The sequence below is a fragment of the Triticum urartu genome, chromosome 1A (assembly GCF_056163025.1).
Source record: "Triticum urartu cultivar PI428250 chromosome 1A, HENAU_Tu73, whole genome shotgun sequence".
Classification (NCBI taxonomy): Eukaryota; Viridiplantae; Streptophyta; class Magnoliopsida; order Poales; family Poaceae; genus Triticum; species Triticum urartu.
The window spans coordinates 447,618,648-447,638,976 of record NC_141873.1 but is presented as its reverse complement, the minus strand read 5'-3'; positions in this window follow the sequence as shown (position 1 = coordinate 447,638,976).

Genomic DNA, 20,329 nt, shown 5'->3' with positions numbered 1-20,329 from the left:
TGCAGCAAGGTATCACAATCCTTTTGAGGCAAAGGACATGTCAAAACGGCCTCTTATAATAAGCAAAGCGTTCTTGAGGGTACACGGGAATTTCATCTAGTCATTTTCATAATGTTGGTTTGATTTGTGTTCACTACTTTCATAATTTGATATGTGGGTGGACTGGTGCTTAGGTGCTGTTCTTACTTGAAGAAACCTCCTACATATGATTAACCCCCTCGCAAGCATCCAAATCAGTCCCTTACGGAATAGCGCATAAACTAGGGTCTAAGCTTGTGTCACTCTCGCAAACCATCATCTAATACCTAATCCCCATTGCATTCCCTTAGGCCAAAATATGGTGAAGTGCCATGTAGTTGACGTTCACATGACACCACTAATGGAATAGCAACATACATTGTTGGAAATATGCCCTAGAGGCAATAATAAAATGGTTATTATTGTATTTCCTTGTTCATGATAATTGTCTATTGTTCATGCTATAATTGTATTAACTGGAAACTGTAATACATCTGTGAATACATAGACCACAACATGTCCCTAGTAAGCCTCTAGTTGACTAGCTCGTTGATCAGTAGATGTTTATGGTTTCCTGACCATGGACATTGGATGTCATTGATAACGGGATCACATCATTAGGAGAATGATGTTATGGACAAGACCCAATCCTAAGCATAGCACAAGATCATGTAGTTCGTTTGCTAAGAGCGTTTCTAATGTCAAGTATCATTTCCTTAGACCATGAGATTGTGCAACTCCCGGATACCATAGGAATGCTTTGGGTGTACCAAACGTCACAAAGTAACTGGGTGGCTATAAAGGTGCATTACAGGTATCTCCGAAAGTGTCTGCTGGGTTGGCACGAATCGAGACTGCGATTTGTCACTCCGTATGACGGAGAGGTATCTCTGGGCCCACTCGGTAATGGATCATAATAATGAGCTCAATGTGACTAAGGAGTTGGTCACGGGATCATGCGTTATGGAACGAGTAAAGAGACTTGCCGGTAACGAGATTGAACGAGGTATGGGGATACCGACGATCGAATCTCGGGCAAGTAGCATACCGATAGACAAAGGGAATTGTATACGGGATTGATTGAATCCCCGACATCGTGGTTCATCCGATGAGATCATCATGGAACATGTGGGAGACAATATGGGTATCTAGATCCCGCTATTGGTTATTGGCTGGAGAGATGTCTCGGTCATGTCTGCATGGTTCCCGAACCCGTAGGGTCTACACACTTAAGGTTCGGTGACGCTAAAGTTGTTATGGGAAATAGTATGTGGTTACCGAAGGTTGTTCGGAGTCCCGGATGAGATCTCGGTTGTGACGAGGAGTTTCGGAATGGTCCGGAGGTGAAGATCGATATATTGGACGAAGGGTATTGGAGTCCGGAATTGTTCCGGGGGTACCGGGTGACGACCAGCGTGTCCGAAAGGGGTTTCGGAGGCCCCGACAAGCATTGGGGGGCTTATGGGCCAAGGGGAGGGGGCACATCAGCCCACTAAGGGGCTGAGCACCCCTCCCACCCCATCTCACGTAACTTGGAGAGGTGGGGGCGCCTCCCCTAGGGCAGCCACCCCTCCTGGCTTGGGGGCAAGTTTCCTAGGGGTGGGGGCGCCCAAACCCATGTAGGGTTTCCCCTGTGGCCGCCGCCCCTCCCCTAGGGAACCCTAGGGCGCCTCCTCCACCCCCTTCCCCCTATATATAGTGAGGGAGAGAGAGGGCAGCCGTACGCTTCCCCTGGCGCAGCCCCTCCCCCTCTCGTACACCTCCTCCTCCTCCGTAGCGCTTGGCGAAGCCCTGCCGGTGAACCACGAGCTCCATCACCACCACGCCATCGTGTTGTCGGAGTTCTCCCTCAACTTCTCCTCTCCCCTTGATGGATCAAGAAGGAGGAGACGTCCCCGGGCTGTACGTGTTGAACGCGGAGGCGCCGTTGTTTGACGCTTAGATCGGAATCGACCGCGACGTGAATTGCTGCGTGTACGACTCCACCAACCGCGTTCTTGTAACGCTTCCGCTTAGCGATCTTCAAGGGTATGAAGATGCACTCCCTCTCTCTCGTTGCTAGTATCTCCTAGATTGATCTTGGTGACACGTAGGAAAATTTTAAATTATTGCTACGTTCCCCAACAGTGGCATCATGAGCTAGGTCTATGTGTAGATTCTATGCACGAGTAGAACACAAAGCGGTTGTGGGTGATGATTGGTTCAATTTGCTAACCGTTACTAGTCTTATCTTGATCCGGCGGCATTGTGGGATGAAGCGGCCCAGACCGACCTTACATGTACGCTTACGTGAGACTGGTTGCACCGAATGACATGCACTTGATGCATAAGGTGGCTGGCGGGTGTCTGTCTCTCCCACTTTAGTCGGATCAGATTCGATGAAAAGGGTCCTTATGAAGGGTAAATAGCAATTGGCATATCACCGTTGTGGTTTTGCATAGGTAAGAAACATTCTTGCTACAAACCCATAGCAGCCACGTAAAACATGCAACAACAATTAGAGGACGTCTAACTTGTTTTTGCAGGGTATGCTATGTGATGTGATATGGCCAAAAGGATGTGATGAATGATATATGTGATGTATGAGATTGATCATGTTCTTGTAATAGGAACCACGACTTGCATGTCAATGAGTATGACAACCGGCAGGAGCCATAGGAGTTGTCTTAATTTATTTATGACCTGTGTGTCAATGAAAAACGCCATGTAATTACTTTACTTTATTGCTAACCGTTAGCCATAGTAGTAGAAGTAATAGTTGGCGAGGCAACTTCATGAAGACACGATGATGGAGATCATGGTGTCATCCCGGTGATGATGGTGTTCATGCCGCGCCTTGAAGATGGAGATCAAAAGGCGCAAGATGATATTGGCCATATCATGTCACTTTATGGTTTTCATGTGATGTTTGTCATGTTTACATCTTATTTTCTTAGAACGACGGTAGCATAAATAAGATGATCCCTCGCTAAAATTTCAAGAAAGTGGTGCCCCTAACTGTGCACCGTTGCGAAGGTTCGTTGTTTCGAAGCACCATGTGATGATCGGGTGTGATAGATTCTAACGTTCGCATACAACGGGTGTAAGCCAGATTTACACATGCAAAACACTTAGGTTGACTTGACGAGCCTAGCATGTACAGACATGGCCTCGGAACACAAGAGACTGAAAGGTCGAACATGAGTCGTATAGTAGATACGATCAACATGAAGATGTTCACCGATGATGACTAATCCGTCTCACGTGATGATCGGACACGGCATAGTTGACTCGGATCATGTATCACTTAGATTACTAGAGGGATGTCTATCTAAGTGGGAGTTCATTAAATAATCAGATGAACTTAATTATCATGAACATAGTCAAAAGGTATTCGCAAATTATGTCGTAGCTTACACTTTAGTTCTACTGTTTAAGATATGTTCCTAGAGAAAATTTAGTTGAAATTTGATAGTAGAAATTATGCAGACTGGGTCCGTCAACTGACGATTATCCTCATTGCTGCGCAGAAGGCTTATGTCCTTAATGCACCGCTCAGTGTGCTGAACCTCGAGCGTTGTCTGTAGATGTTGGGAAACATCTGACATACACGTTTTGATGACTACGTGATAGTTCAGTGCATAATTCTAACGGTTTAGAATTGTGGCACCAAAGACGTTTTTGAAACGTCGCAGAACATATGAGATGTTCCAAAGACTGAAATTGGGATTTCATACTAGTGCCCACGTCAATAGGTATGAGACATCTAAAAAGTTTCTTAAGCCTGCAAACTAAGGGAGAAAAGCTCAATCGTTGAGCATGTGCTCAGATTGTCTGAGTACTACAATCGCTTGTATCGAGTGAGAGTTAATCTTCCAGATGAGATAGTGATGGTTCTCCATAGTCACTACCACCAAGCTATTAGAGCTTCATGATGAACTATAACATATCAGGGATAGATATGATGATCCTTGAGCTATTCTCGACACCGCGAAAGTAGAAATCAAATAGGAGCATCAATTGTTGATGGTTACTAAAACCACTAGTTTCAAGAAGGGCAAGGGCAAGAAAGGGATACTTCATGAAACGGGAAATCAGTTGCTGCTCTAGTGAAGAAACCCAAGATTGAACCCAAACCCAAGACTAAGTGCTTCTGAAATAAGGGGAACGATCACTGAATCAGAACTACCCTAGATACTCGGTAGATGAGAAGGCTGGCAAGGTCGACAGAAGTATATTGGATATACATTATAATGTGTACTTTACTAGTACTCCTAGTAGCACCAGGGTATTAGAATACCGGTTCAGTTGCTAAGTGTTAGTAACTTGAAATAAAAGGCTACAAAATAAACGGAGACTAGCTGAAGGTGAGATGACGATATGTGTTGGAAGTGTTTCCAAGGTTGATGTGATCAATCATCGCATGCTCCCTCTACCATCGAGATTGGTGTTAAACCTAAAAAATTGTTATTTGGTGTTTGCGTTGAGCATAGACATGATTGGATTATGTTTATCGCAATACGGTTATTCATTTAAGGAGAATAATGATTACTCTGTTTATTTGAATAATACCTTCAATGGTCTTGCACCTAAAATGAATGGTTTATTGAATCTCGATCATAGTGATACACGTGTTCATGCCAAAAGATATAAGATAGTAATGATAGTACCACATACTTGTGGCCCTGCCATTTGAGTCATTTTGGTATAAAACGCATGAAGAAGCTCCATGTTGATGGATCTTTGAACTCACTCGTTTTTGAAAAGATTGAGACATGCGAACCATGTCCATTGGTATATATGCATGAAGAAACTCCATACAGATGGATTGTTTGGACTCACTTGATTTTGAATCACTTGAGACATGCAAATCATACCACATGGGCAAGATGACTGAAAGGCCTCGTTCTCAGTGAGATGGAACAACAAAGCAACTTGTTGGAAGTAATACATTTTGATGTATGCAGTCCAATGAGTGTTGAGACACGCAGTGGATATCATTATGTTCTTAATTCACAGATGATTTGAGTAGATGCTGAGTATATTTACTTGAAGAAACACAAGTCTGAATTATTGAAAGGTTTAAGTAATTTCAGAGTGAAGTTGAAGATCATCGTGACAAGAGGATAAAATGTCTATGATATGATCATAGAGATGAATATCTGAGTTACGAGTTTGGCACACAATTAAGACATTGTGGAAATTGTTTCACAACTAATACCGCCTGGAACACCATAGTGTGATGGTGTGTCCGAACATCATAACTGCACCCTATTGGATATGGTGCATAGCATGATGTCTCTTATCGAATTACCACTATCGTTTATGGGTTAGGCATTAGAGACAACTACATTCACTTTAAATAGGGCACCACGCAATTCCGTTGAGATGACACCATATGAACTATGGTTTAGAAAAACCTAAGCTGTCGTTTCTTAAAAGTTTGGGATGCGACGCTTATGTGAAAAAGTTTCAGGCTGATAAGCTCGAACCCAAAGCGGATAAATGCATCTTGATAGAATACCCAAAGCAGTTGGGTATACCTCCTATTTCAGATCCGGAAGCAAAATTGATTGTTTCTAGAAACGGGTCCTTTCTCGAGGAAAAATTTCCCTCGAAAGAATTGAGTGGGAGGATGATGGAGACTTGATGAGGTTATTCAACCATCACTTCAACTAGTGTGTAGCAGGGCACATGAAGTTGTTCCTGTGGCACCTAGACCAATTGAAGTGGAAGCTTATGATAGTGATCATGAAACTTCAGATCAAGTCACCACCAAACCTCATAGGTCGACAAGGATGCGTACTACTTCAGAGTGGTACATAATCCTGGCTTGGAAGTCATGTTGCTAGACAACAATGAACCTACGAGCTATGGAGAAGCGATGGTGGGCCCAGATTCCGACGAATGGCTCGAGGCTATAAAATCCGAGAGAGGATCCATGTATTAAAAAACAAAGTATAGACTTTGGAAGAACTACTTGATGGTCGTAAGGTTGTTGGGTGCAGATGGATTTTAAAAGGAAGACGGACAATGATGGTAAGTGTCACCATTAAGAAAGCTCGACTTGTTGTTAAGATGTTTTCTGACAAGTTCACGGAGTTGACTACGATGACACTTTCTCACTCGTAGCGATGCTAAGAGTCTGTTGGACTTATGTTAGCAGTTACTGTATTATTTATGAAATCTTGCAAATAGGATGTCAAAACATTGTTTCCTCGACGTTTTTCTTGAGGAAAGGTTGTATTTGATACAACCAGAAGGTTTGGTCAATCCTGAAAGATGCTAAGAAGTATGCAAAGCTCCAGCAATCCTTCTAAGGACTGGAGTAAGCATCTCGGAGTTGGGATGCACGCTTTTATGAGACGATCAAAGATTTTGGGTTTATACAAAGTTTATGAGAAACTTGTATTTCCAAAGAAGTGAGTGGAAGCACTATAGAATTTTTGATGAGTATATGTTGTTAACATATTGTTGATTAGAAATGATGTAGAATTTCTGGAAATCATACAGGGTTATTTGAAAAGTGTTTTTCAGTGGAAAACCTAGATTAAGCTACTTGAACATTGAGCATCAAGATCTATAAGGATAGATAAAAAACGCTTAATAGTACTTTCAAATGAATACATACCGTGACAAGATTTTGAAGAAGTTCAAAATAGATCAGCAAAGAAGGAGTTCTTGGCTGTGTTACAAGGTGTGAGTATTGAGTAAGACTCAAGACCTGACCACGGCAGAAGAGAGAGAAAGGACGAAGGTCGTCCCCTATGCTTTAGACGTAGGCTCTACAGTATGCTATGTTGTGTACCGCACCTGAAGTGTGCCTTGCCATGAGTCAGTCAAGGGGTACAAGAGTGATCCAGGAATGGATCACATGACAACGATCGAACTTATCCTGAGTAACTAGTGGACTAAGGAATTTTCTCGATTATGGAGGTGGTAAAAGAGTTCGTCGTAAAGGGTTACGTCGATGCGAACTTTGACACTAATCCGGATGACTCTGAGTGGTAAACCAGATTTGTATAGTAGAGCAGTTGTTTGGAATAGCTCCAAGTAGCGCGTGGTAGGTGCATCTACAAGATGACATAGAGATTTGTAAAGCACACATGGATCTGAAAGGTTCAGACCCATTGACTAATAAACCTCTCTCACAAGTGAGATATGAATAAACCCCATGGGTGTTGGATTCATTACAATCACATAGTGATGTGAACTAGATTATTGACTATAGTGCAAGTGGGAGACTGTTGGAAATATGCCCTAGAGGCAATAATAAAATGGTTATTATTGTATTTCCTTGTTCATGATAATTGTCTATTGTTCATGCTATAATTGTATTAACTGGAAACCGTAATACATGTGTGAATACATAGACCACAACATGTCCCTAGTAAGCCTCTAGTTGACTAGCTCGTTGATCAATAGATGGTTATGGTTTCCTGACCATGGACATTGGATGTCATTGATAACAGGATCACATCATTAGGAGAATGATGTGATGGACAAGACCCAATCCTAAGCATAGCACAAGATCATGTAGTTCGGTTGCTAAGAGCATTTCTAATGTCAAGTATCATTTCCTTAGACCATGAGATTGTGCAACTACCGGATACCGTAGGAATGCTTTGGGTGTACCAAATGTCAGAACGTAACTGGGTGGCTATAAAGGTGCATTACAGGTATCTCCGAAAGTGTCTGTTGGGTTGGCACGAATCGAGACTGGGATTTGTCACTCCGTATGACGGAGAGATATCTCTGGGCCCACTCGGTAATGCATCATAATAATGAGCTCAATGTGACTAAGGAGTTGGTCACGGGATTATGTGTTACGGAACGAGTAAAGAGACTTGCCGGTAACGAGATTGAACGAGGTATGGGGATACCGACGATCGAATCTCGGGCAAGTAACATACCGATAGACAAAGGGAATTGTATACGGGATTGATTGAATCCCCGACATCGTGGTTCATCCGATGAGATCATCGTGGAACATGTGGGAGCCAATATGGGTATCCAGATCCCGCTATTAGTTATTGGCCGAAGAGATGTCTCGGTCATGTCTGCATGGTTCCCGAACCCGTAGGGTCTACACACTTAAGGTTCGGTGACGCTAGAGTTGTTATGGGAAATAGTATGTGGTTACCGAAGGTTGTTCGGAGTCCCGGATGAGATCCCGGTTGTGACGAGGAGTTTCGGAATGGTCTGGAGGTGAAGATCGATATATTGGATGAAGGGTATTGGAGTCCGGAATTGTTCCGGGGGTACCGGGTGACGACCAGCGTGACCGAAAGGGGTTTCGGAGGCCCCGACAAGCGTTGGGGGGCCTTATGGGCCAAGGGGAGGGGGCACATCAGCCCACTAAGGGGCTGAACGCCCCTCCCACCCCGTCTCACGTAACTTGGAGAGGTGGGGGCGCCTCCCCTAGGGAAGCCACCCCTCCTGGCTTGGGGGGCAAGTTTCCTACGGGTGGGGGCGCCCAAACCCATCTAGGGTTTCCCCTGTGGCCGCCGCCCCTCCCCTAGGGAACCCTAGGGCGCCTCCTCCACCCCCTTCCCCCTATATATAGTGAGGGAGAGAGAGGGCAGCCGTACACTTCCCCTGGCGCAGCCCCTCCCCCTCACCTACACCTCGTCCTCCTCCGTAGCGCTTGGCGAAGCCCTGCCAGTGAACCACGAGCTCCATCACCACCACGCCGTCGTGCTGACGGAGTTCTCCCTCAACTTCTCCTATCCCCTTGCTGGATCAAGAAGGAGGAGACGTCCCCGGTCTATACGTGTGTTGAACGCGGAGGCGCCGTTGTTCGGCGCTTAGATCGGAATCGATCGCGATCTGAATCGCTGCGTGTACGACTCCACCAACCGCGTTCTTGTAACGCTTCGGCTTAGCGATCTTCAAGGGTATGAAGATGCACTCCCTCTCTCTCGTTGCTAGTATCTCCTAGATTGATCTTGGTGACACATAGGAAAATTTTAAATTATTGCTACGTTCCCCAACATACATAGCATCAAAATGTCGACCACATATAAAATTCACATGATTACTTGCAACAAGATTTCTCCTGTGACCTCAAGAACAAAAGTAACTACTCACAAATGATAAACAAGCTCAAGATCATAGGGGTATTAAATAGCATAATGGATCTGAACATATAATCTCCCACCAAATAAACCATATAGTAATCAACTACAAGATGTAATCAACACTACTAGTCACCCACAAGTACCAATCTATAGTTCCGGTACAAAGATTGAACACAAGAGATGAACTAGGGTTTGAGAGGAGATGGTGTTGTTGAAGATGTTGATGGAGATTGACCTCCCCAAGATGGGAGAGTTGTTGGTGATGATGATGATTTCCCCCTCTGGGAGGGAAGTTCCCCCGGCGGAATCGCTCCGTCGGAGGGCCAAAGTGCTCCTCCCCAAGTTCTGCCTCGAGACAGCGGCGCTTCACCCTAAAAGTCCCATCCATATTTTTTATAGGTCAAAATGACTTATATACCAGAAGAGGGGCACCAGAGGTGGGCCGAGGAGAGCACAACCCACCAGGGCGCGCATGGGCCTCCTGGCGCGCCCAGGTGGGTTATGCTCACCTGGTGGCCCCCCTCTGGTACTTATTGGCTCCAATATTTCTTATATATTCCATAAAAATTCCTCGTAAAGTTTCAGCTCATTCGGAGTTGTGCAGAATAGGAAGCCTGACGTAGCTTTTTCAGGTCCAGAATTCCAGCTGTCGGTATTCTCCCTCTTTGTGTGTACCTTGCATATTATGAGAGAGAAGGATTTAGAAATACTCCAAAAAGCATTATTATACATAAAACAATATAAATAACAGTAAATAAACAAGATGCAAAATGGACGTATCACTCACTATCCTAAACCTAGCTAGGGATATCACTCATATCTCTCCACCATTCCCTTGTATGTTGCTCACACACACTCCCTCTCTCCCTAGGGTTATCTTGCATTCCTTGATATGTCTCTCTAGCTATGACTCTCCTTGTGAAGTATCTTTCTCTCTCGCAAACACAAAACTCCGTCTCTGGGATCTCATTTCTCTCTAATATTCATTTGTATGTGACTTACATGCACCCTCTCTCTATCTCTCTCACACCCACACACATAACTCAGCCTTCTGATCCACTCGACTCTTTTCTCTAACACACACACTAGCCTATCTCCCTCTAGCTACCATCTCTATCTTCCTATTTATCTATTTCTCCATCAACCGTCTTTCTCGCTCTCACTCTTGCTTCCTATCACGCACACTATATATGTTTCTCTCTACATGCAGTCATGCACCCTCTTTTTTTGAAGGAAATATGCCCTAGAGGCAATAATAAAGTTGTTATTTTATATTTCCTTATTCATGATAAAGGTTTATTATTCAAGATAGAATTGTGTTGATTGGAAACTTAAATACATGTGTGAATACGTAAAGAAATACCATGTCCCTAGTAAGCCTCGACTAGAATAGCTCGTTGATCAAAGATGGTTAAGGTTTCCTAACCATGGACATGTCTTGTCATTTGATAACAGAATCACATCATTAGGAGAATGATGTGATGGACAAGACCCATCCGTTAGCTTAGCATAATGATCGTTCAGTTTATTGTTATTGCTTTCTTCATGTAAAATACATATTCCTTCGACTATGAGATTATGCAACTCCAGGATACCGGAGGAATGCCTTGTGTGCTATCAAACATCACAACGTAACTGGGTGATTCTAAAGATTCTCTACAGGTATCTCCGAAGGTGTTTGTTTAGGTGGCATAGATCGAGATTAGGATTTGTCACTCCGAGTATCGGAGAGGTATCTCTAGGCCCTCTCGGTAATACACATCATAAGCTTGCAAACAAACGACTAAGGAGTTAGTCACGAGGTGATGTATTATGGAACAAGTAAAGAGACTTGCCGGTAACGAGATTGAACTAGGTATGAAGATACCGACGATCGAATCTCGGGCAAGTAACAAACCGATGGACAAAGGGAATTATGTATGTTGTCATAACAGTTCGACCGATAAAGATCTTCGTAGAATATGTAGGAGCCAATATGGGCATCCAGGTTCCTCTCTTGGTTATTGACCGGAGAGGTGTCTCGGTCATGTCTACATAGTTCTGGAACCCGTAGGGTGCGCACGCTTAACGTTCATTGACGATATAGTGTTATATGAGTTATATGTTTTGGTGAACGAATGTTGTTTGAAGTCCCGGATGAGATCAGGGACATGACGAGGAGTCTCGAAATGTACGAGAGGTAAAGATTTATATATAGGACGATGGTATTTGGACATCGAAAGTGTTTCAGGACGTGCCAGGATGGAATCGGGTTACCGGAAGGTGTTCCGGGCACCCCCCCACCCCCCCGGCAAGATATGGGCCTTATGGGCCAAAGGAGGGGTAAGACCAGCCCGCAAGGGGGCTGGTGTGCCCCTCCCTTGTTTTGGCAGCCCTAGGGAAGGAAAAGGGGGAGGGCTAGCCCCTCCTACCTTTCCCTCTCATGGGAGAAAGGAAAGGGGGGCGCCACCCTCCCCTGCCTTTCCCCGCACTCCAAATAAGAAAAGGGGTGCGGCTTGGGAGGGACCCCAAGTAGGATTCCTCCTACTTGGGCGCCTCCTTTGGCTGGTCCTCCCTCCCACCTATATATATGTGGGAAGGGGGCGCCTAGAACAGACCAGATCAATTGTTAGCCGTGTGCGGCACCCCCCTCCACCGTTTACACCCCCTGTCATATTTTCGTACTGCTTAGGCAAAGTTATGTGGAGATCACTTCACCATCACTGTCACCACGCCATCATGCTATTGGAACTCATATACTACCTCGCCGTCTTGCTGGATCAAGAAGGCGAAGGACGTCACCGAGCTGAATGTGTGCAGAACATGGAGGTGTCGTACGTTCGGTACTTGATCGGTTGGAGCGTGAAGAAGTTCGACTACATCAACCACGTTGTTAAACGCTTCCACTTACGGTATACGAGGGTACGTAGACATACTCTCCCCTCTCATTGCTATGCATCTCCATGGATAGATCATTGCGTGTGCATAGAACTTTTATTGTTTTCCATGCAACGTTTCACAACATTTTTATCTTTCTCTCACACACAGATAACTCACCCCTCTGAACCACTCGACGGTTATCTCTAACACACACTAGCTGACGTCCCTCTAGCTAGCGTCTCTATTTCTCTATCTATCTGCAGTTTCTACATCAACCTTTCTTTCTCGCACGCACTCTTGCTTCCTATCACGCACACTATATCTGTCTCCCTATACATGCATCTATAGGTCGGTCTCTTTTGCACAATCGTTGTGTCTCGCTCTCTCTGCTCGCCATAGATGGTGCTCCAGCCCATGCCACTATCTCTTAAAGACAAAAACACATGCTCAATTATCAGACCTTCTTCCCTCCACTCTCATATGCATGCATACTGTCATACCGATCCGTCTCTCCCATGTCGTTGATCTTATGACTTATGTCTTCTTTCTTTTATCTTGATCATGCGCGCGCGTGCACACACACACACACACATCCCACGCATACATGTATACCTCTCGCACATGCACATTCAAGGTCTCCTATGTCTCCATACATAGTTAATTACCCTCAGCCCTCACCCAACATCGAATTGTTCTCTTCTTGTGTGCACATGACTTCCGCGTGGATGGGTCTCTAATTCCAACTTTTCTTCAAAAGCTTTCACCATGGCATCAACAATATGTTTAGTAAAAGCTTTATTTTGTTCATAAGCATAGGGTGAATTTATCATGGATTTCAACAAAGAAATATAATCAATCAAGGAACAACTATCATAATTAAAGTCTTTGTAATCCAAAAGAGTGGGCACATCACTAGTTAAAGTTTTGACCTCTCCAACCCCACTTTTATCAACTTTCTCAACAAGATTTTCACCCTCCGAAATATCGGGACGCCTTCTAGCTAAATTTAACTCTTCTTCAGTCCCTTTATCATCAATTTTAATCTTACTAAACAAGGAATCAATAGAAGAAACACCAATCACTTTAAGATCTTCATCATTTTTATGAAAGCAATCACTAGAAAACACTCTTTCTAAAAATTCTCTCTTAGCTCTAAGCATAGTGGTTCTTTTCTTACTTTCATCCAGAAACATATAAATCTTTAATTGATTCATCACGTTTGGGTACAAAAAATTTCAACTTGAGACTTTACATCATGAGAAATTTTATCAATGCTTCTAGACATATCATCAATCTTATTCAACTTTTCTTCTATGGTAGTATTAAAAGCTTTTTCTGCATTGATAAATTCTTTAATATTAATCTCAAGATCAGAGGTGTTCCTATTATTGTTGTAAGAATAACTACCGTAGGAATTACCATAATTATTAGAGGAATTTCCAGGAAAAGGCCTAGGATTAAAATTACCTCTATAAGCATTTTTGTTAAAATTGTTTCGCGAGACAAAATTCACATCTATGAGATCGCTATTTTTCTCAATCAAAGTAGACAAAGTCACATCATTAAGATCAATAGGAGCACTTTTATTAGCAACCAATTTCATAAGAGAATCAAGTTTTTCACTCAACGTACTAATCTCTTCAACCGAATTAATTTTCTTACTAGTAGGTGCTCTTTCAGTATGCCATTGTAAATAATTTGCCATAATATTATCAAGAAATTTAGTGGCTTCACCCAAAGTAATTTCCATAAAAGTACCACCCGTGGTGGAATCTAAAAGATTTATAGAAACAAAATTCAATCTGGCATAAAAAAATTGTATGATCATCCAAAGATTTAAACCATGAGTAGGACAATTTCTTAGCATCAATTTCATTCTTTCCCGAGATTGCGCAACATTTCATGCTCAAGTTGCTTAAAATTCATGATTTGAGTTCTAAGGGAAATAATTTTAGCGGGCGGAAAATACTTAGTAATAAAAGCATCTTTGCACTTATCCCAAGAATCGATACTATTCCGAGGGAATGAAGAAAACCAAATTTTTGCACGAACTCGTAAATAAAACAGAAACAATTTCAACTTCACAATATCATTGTCCACATCTTTTTTCTTTTGCACATTGCATAATTCTAGGAATGTGTTTACATGGGACGCGGCATCCTCGTTAGGAGTACCGGAAAATCGATCTTTCATAACAAGATTCAACAAAGCGGCATTAATATCACAAGATTCCGCACTAGTGGCAGGAGGAGAATCGGAGTGCTTATAAAATCATTATTATTGGTACTAGAAAAATCACACAACTTGGTGTTTTATTGAGTCATTGCAACTACGCAAACAAGATTGCACACAAAAATAGATCTGACGAGAAAACGACGAACGACAAAGAGGGCGAATAAAATGGCAATTTTTTGTGAAGTGGGGGAGATGAAAACGAGAGGCAAATGGCAAATAATGTAAATTGCAAGGAGATGAGATTTGTAATTAGGAACCTGCTAGATGTTGGTGATGTCTCCCCGGCAACGGCACCAGAAATCCATTCTTGATGGCGCGTGTCCACGTCAGTTTTTGCCCAAAGAGGAAGGGATGATGTAGCACAACTACGGTAGGTATTTCCCTCGGTGATGAAACAAAGGTTATCGAACCAGTAGGAGAACCAAGAAACACTATGTAAATGGTACCTTCACACAAAGAAAAAATACTTGCAACCTGACGTGTGAGAGGGGTTGTCAAACCCTCTCGGTTAAAAGATTGGTAAAGATATAATTTGGTATTTGCAAATAAAATAACGACAAATAAAATTCAGCGAGGTATTTTTGGGTTTTTGGTAATATAGATCTGAAAATAAAAGATGCAAATAAATAAAAAGGCAAATATCAATATAGCTCTGAAGATATATGATAAGAAAATAGACCCGGGGCCGTAGATTTCACTAGTGGCTTCTCTCGATAAAATAGCATATGGTGGGTATACAAATTACTGTTGGGCAATTGATAGAACCTCAAATAATTATGACGATATCCAAGCAATGATAATTATATAGGCATCACGTCCAAGATTAGTAGACCGACTCCTTCATGCATCTACTACTATTACTCCACACATCGACCACTATCCAGCATGCATCTAGTGTATTAAGTTCATGGAGAAACACAGTAATGTAGTAAGAACAATGACATGATGTAGACAAGATCTATTCATGTAAGAATAGCCCCCATCTTGTTATCCTTAATAGCAACGATACATACGTGTCTTGCTACTCCTTCTGTCACTGGGAAAGAACACCATACGATTGAACCCATCACAAAGCACCTCTTCCCATGGCACGAAAAATCGATCTAGTCAGCCTAACTAAACCAAAGATTCGAAGAATAAATACGAGGCTATAAGTAATCATGCATATAAGAGATCAAAGAAACTCAAATAACTTTCATGGATAAATAGATCAGATCATAAACTCAAAGTTCATCGGATCCCAACAAGCACACCATAAAAAGAGTTACATCAAATAGATCTCCAAGAGACCATTGTATTGAGAATCAAAAAGAGAGAAGAAGCCATCTAGCTACTACCTATGGAACCATAGGTCTACAATGAACTACTCACGCATCATCAAAGAGGCACCAATGAGGATGATGAACCCCTCCGTGATGGTGTCTAGATTGGATCTCGTGGTTGTGAAACTTGCGGAGACTAGAATTGTGTTTCGTCGACTTCCCTAGGGTTTCTGGAATATTTGGGTATTTATAGGGTGAAGAGGCGGTGTGAGAGGCTGCCGAGGTGGGCACAACCCACCAGGGCGCGCCTGGGCCCCCAGGCGCACCCAGGTGGGTTGTGCCCCCCTCGGGGCACCCCTCTGGTACTTCTTTGGCCCATAAAAATTCTCCAAAAAGTTTCGCTGCATTTGGACTCCGTTTGGTACTGATATTCCGCAAAGTAAAAAAATAACAATTGGCACTGGGCACTATGTTAATAGGTTAGTCCCGAAAAATAATATAAAATGATTGTAAAATATCCAAGAATGATAATATAACAGCATGGAACAACCAAAACTTATATATACGTTGGAGACATATCAGCCATCACATGCATTACTAATAGCCGCACCAACCTAGGTACTAATTGAGAAACTACTAGGCCACATCTATTGTACATGCACACGTTGACATGGCCATTTATTATGCTAACTGAAAAGAGAACTAAGATAGCTACTAAATCGGGCTAGGAAGTAAAAGTTCAACATCTCACCCCCTAATTCCAACAGCCGGTGCTCACCACTCCGGCGCCAGCCTTCTATTTCAATTCAACAAACTTGATTCGCCCTAGCGCCTTGGTGAGGAAATCAGCAATCTGTCCCTTAGTGTCAACGTGGTCGACTTCCACCTTGCCATATTTGATGCACTCATGAATGAAATGATATCGAATGTCAATGTGCTTAATTCTGTCATGGCGCACCGGATTTTTGCTGAGAGCAATCGTCGACTTGTTGTCGATGTGCAGCTTCACCCTTGTTGGAGTGTCGCCAGTGTGCTCGCCGAGGAGCCTGCACAGCCACATGCCTTGGCAGGCTGTGGTTGCCGCCATCATGTACTCAACCTCGCATGACGAGACGGCGATGACCTTTTGCTTCTGAGAACTCCAAGTGATCGGGACTGGAGATGAGGAGGAACACCACTCCCGTTGTGCTCCGCCGATCGTCGATGTAACTGGCGTGATCACTGTGGCTATAGCCGGTCACTTCTGACATTTCTGCACCCCCTTGCTTGTAGCAGCAGCCATGGTTCAACTTCTCGCTGATATAGAGCAGGATCTGCTTGATAGTAGCCCAATGCACTGGCGTCAGCAACTCCAAGTACCTACTCACCATGCCAACAGAGAACGAGATATATGGCCACATGTCGCAGAGGTACCGAAGACTCACGACGATGCTCCTGTGCCGTGTGGCATCCACGACTTTGTCGGCACCGGTCTTGCCAAGTTTCAGACGATTCTACATCAGCATGTCGGAGGGATTGGACCCCTCATCTAGCAACGTCCAGAACCTTAGCGGCAGACACTCCCTGGCATATGCTGATCACGCAAGCCTTCTGCTGAACTTCTATGTCACGGTATGATGTCTACTACACAACCTTCTTCTTGTAGACGTTGTTGGGCCTCCAAGTGCAGAGGTTTGTAGGACAGTAGCAAATTTCCCTCAAGTGGATGACCTATGGTTTATAAATCCGTAGGAGGCGTAGGATGAAGATGGTCTCTCTCAAACAACCCTGCAACCAAATAACAAAGAGTCTCTTGTGTCCCCAACACACCCAATACAATGGTAAATTGTATAGGTGCACTAGTTCGGCGAAGAGATGGTGATACAAGTGCAATATCGATGATAGATATAAGTTTTTGTAATCTGAAAATATAAAAACAGCAAGGTAACTAATGGTAAAAGTGAGCATAAACGGTATTGCAATGCGTTGAAACAAGGCCTAGGGTTCATACTTTCACTAGTGCAAGTTCTCTCAACAATAATAACATAATTGGATCATATAACTATCCCTCAACATGCAACAAAGAGTCACTCCAAAGTCACTAATAGCGGAGAACAAACAAAGAGATTATGGTAGGGTACTAAACCACCTCAAAGTTATCCTTTCTGATCGATCTATTCAAGAGTCCGTAGTAAAATAACAGGAAGCTATTCTTTCCGTTCGATCTATCATAGAGTTCGTACTATAATAACACCTTAAGACACAAATCAACCAAAACCCTAATGTCACCTAGATACTCCAATGTCACCTCAAGTATCCATGGGTATGATTATACGATACGCATCACACAATCTCAGATTCATCTATTCAAACCAACACAAAGAACTTCAAAGAGTGCCCCAAAGATTCTACCGGAGAGTCAAGATGAAAACGTGTGCCAACCCCTATGCATAGGTTCATGGGTAGAACCCGCAAGTTGATCACCAAAACATACATCAAGTGGATCACGTGATATCCCATTGTCACCACAGATAAGCACGGCAAGACATACATCAAGTGTTCTCAAATCCTTAAAGACTCAATCTGACAAGATAACTTCAAACGGAAAACTCAATCCATTACAAGAGAGTAGAGGGGGAGAAACATCATAAGATCCAACTATAATAGCAAAGCTCGCGATACATCAAGATTGTATCACCTCAAGAACACGAGAGAGAGAGAGAGATCAAACACATAGCTACTGGTACATACCCTCAGCCCCGAGGGTGAACTACTCCCTCCTCGTCATGGAGAGCGTCGAGATGATGAAGATGGCCACCGGTGAGGGATTCCCCCTCCAGCAGGGTGCCGGAACAGGGTCCCGATTGGTTTTCGGTGGCTACAGAGGCTTGCAGCGGCGGAACTCCCGATCTATTCTGTTTTCTGGAGGTTTCAGTATTTATAGGATTTTTTGGCGTAGGTCTCACGTCAGGGGGGTCTCCGGGTTGTCCACGAGGCAGGGGCCCACGCCCAGGGGGGTGGATGCGCCCCCCACCCTCGTGGGCAGCCCAGGACTCTCCTGGCCAAACTCTTTTACTTCGGGGTCTTCTTTTGGTCCATAAAAAATCGTCAAAAATTGGCACGTTAATTGGACTCCGTTTGGTATTCCTTTTCTGTAAAACTCAAAAACAAGGAAAAAACAGAAACTGACACTGGGCTCTAGGTTAATAGGTTAATCCCAAAAATCATATAAAATAGCATATAAATGCATATAAAACATCCAATGGCAGATCCAGGAATTGAACTTAGCCGGGGCGAAACATTTAAGGTCTAAATTTTTTGATGGATAAATGCAAGTCCGCTGAACAAACAATACTCATAAAGTTCAAATATGAAAGCTAGATGCACTCGAAAATTAACATAACTAATGATTTAAAACTCTTCAAGATTCTTGGCAAGTAGATGTAACCACCAAAAATCACAAAATACAACATAAACGTCACAAGAAAACATGAACTCCCGCTGCTTAAATAATTCATTCCTTGGAGGGAGTATACTAGTACTGATGATTTGACCATCAGTTCAATAATTTGCTAGAAATTGAAGCAGTACTGATTACTGAATTGAAGGTCATATTCAGAAGAAAATGGACTTGCACCTGCTGGCTGCGCTTGCTTTTGCACTAGCTCGATGCCGTGCTGGTGCTGGTTCGCCCGTTGGCCGATCTGGGTTAGGTGCCTGGCGGCCGGCAGACGGCAGCCGGTGAGGAGGACTGGCGTCTGGCAGAGCTCTGTGGGCTGTGGCGGCGAATCGGCGGCTGGGTTACGCAGTTACACTCGCTTCCTCTTCCGATTGGCCGACTGAGGATTTCCTTCCTAGGACTAGTTTGTGGCGTGGCTGAATGGGTGTGTCCCTGCTAGCGTTCAGGCTTTGTGCTGCAACTAGGCTGGTGCGGCTGTTCTGTCATATCTATGTTAGCCCATGTACAATGAATCGTATTTTTCTGTATACGTTTTCCAGTCTACCCGGGGCGGCCGACCATACTGGCCCCAAGGTTGATAATATAATAGCATCGAACAATCAAAAATTATAGATACGTTGGAGACGTATCAAGCATCCCCAAGCTTAATTCCTGCTCGTCCTCGAGTAGGTAAATGAGAAAAACAGAATTTTTGATGTGGAATGCTACCTACCACATTTCTCAATGTAATCTTCTTTATTGTGGCAAGAATATTCAGATCCATATGATTCAAGACAAAAGTTTAATATTGACATAAAAACAATAATACTTCAAGCATACTAACGAAGTAATCATGTCTTCTCAAAATAACATGGCCAAAGAAAGCTATCCCTACAAATCATATAGTTTGGCTATGCTCTATCTTCATCACACAAAATATTTAAATCATGCACAACCCCGATGACAAGCCAAGAAATTGTTTCATACTTTTGATGTTCTCAAACTTTTTCAATCTTCACGCAATACATGAGCGTGAGCCATGGACATAGCACTACAGGTGGAATAGAATGGTGATTGTGGAGAAGACAAAAAAGAGAAGATAGTCTGACATCAACTAGGCGTATCAACGGCCTATGGAGATGCCCATCAATAGGTATCACACTACAAAAAAAGACACATCCGTGATATTTTGGACCGAATGAAATTTTTTTGTCATACATATGACACTTCTATGACGATAATTGTGACAAAACCCGGTATCATCATAGATGTGGTGGGCTCCTACTTCTATGACAAAAAATCATGATAGAAAATGGGCTTTTCGTCCTGGGCGGGCCGGAGACGTAGCTGCATGACATTCTTTGGGCCGTCCATGACCAAAAAAACCATGGTAGAAGCGAGGGGGAGGAAAATTTCGGGGAGTTCCCGGTTACGGTGGGAGGTCGGGGGCCGAGCGATGCGCATTTCTCTCGTACACG